Genomic DNA, 809 nt, shown 5'->3' on the forward strand with positions numbered 1-809 from the left:
GCACGGTCAATAGGCACGTGAAAGACACTCAGAGTCACCTCATTCGAGAAATGCAAATCAAAACCACAGCACGTCAGCACTTCACAGCCCCTGGGATGGCTCTTACCGAGAAAGCGGAGGATGAGTGCTGGGTAGGACGTGGAGAAGCCAGGGATCTTGTGCACTGCAGTGGGAACGGTGTGACAGATCCTCAGAAAATTAAACAGAGTTCCCATGTGATCCAGGAACCCACTTCTGGGCATATACCCCAAGGAACTGAAAGCAGAGACTCAAAGAGATGTTTGTACCCCTGTGTTCACAGCAGCATCTGCACTGCAGCTGATGGTGGAAGGAGCCCGGGTGTCTGTTCACACATGACTGGATACACAAAATGGGGTCCATCCCCACCATGGAATATTACTCCGCCTTTAAAAGGAAGGAAATTCTCACACATGCCACAATCTGGAAGCCCCCGAGGACATAATGCCAAGTGAAATAAGTGAGTGCTAAGGCCAACGCTTACCTGAGGTCCCAGGAGCGCTGCAAGCCCTAGAAACGGAAGGTAGAATGGTGAGAGCCAGGGGATGGGGGAGGGGCAGGAGTCAGTGTGGGATGGGGACAGGGTCTCAGCTTGGAAGATGAGACGAGCTCTGGAGACTGATGGTGACAATGGCCACATCACAACGTGAACGTTCTTTTTTTTGTATTTTTTTTTTTTGAGACGGAGTCTTGCTGTGTCGCCCAGGCTGGAGTGCAGTGGCCGGATCTCAGCTCACTGCAAGCTCCGCCTCCCGGGTTCACACCATTCTCCTGCCTCAGCCTCCCGAGTA

The sequence above is a fragment of the Mandrillus leucophaeus genome, unplaced genomic scaffold, assembly GCF_000951045.1.
Source record: "Mandrillus leucophaeus isolate KB7577 unplaced genomic scaffold, Mleu.le_1.0 Scaffold510, whole genome shotgun sequence".
Classification (NCBI taxonomy): Eukaryota; Metazoa; Chordata; class Mammalia; order Primates; family Cercopithecidae; genus Mandrillus; species Mandrillus leucophaeus.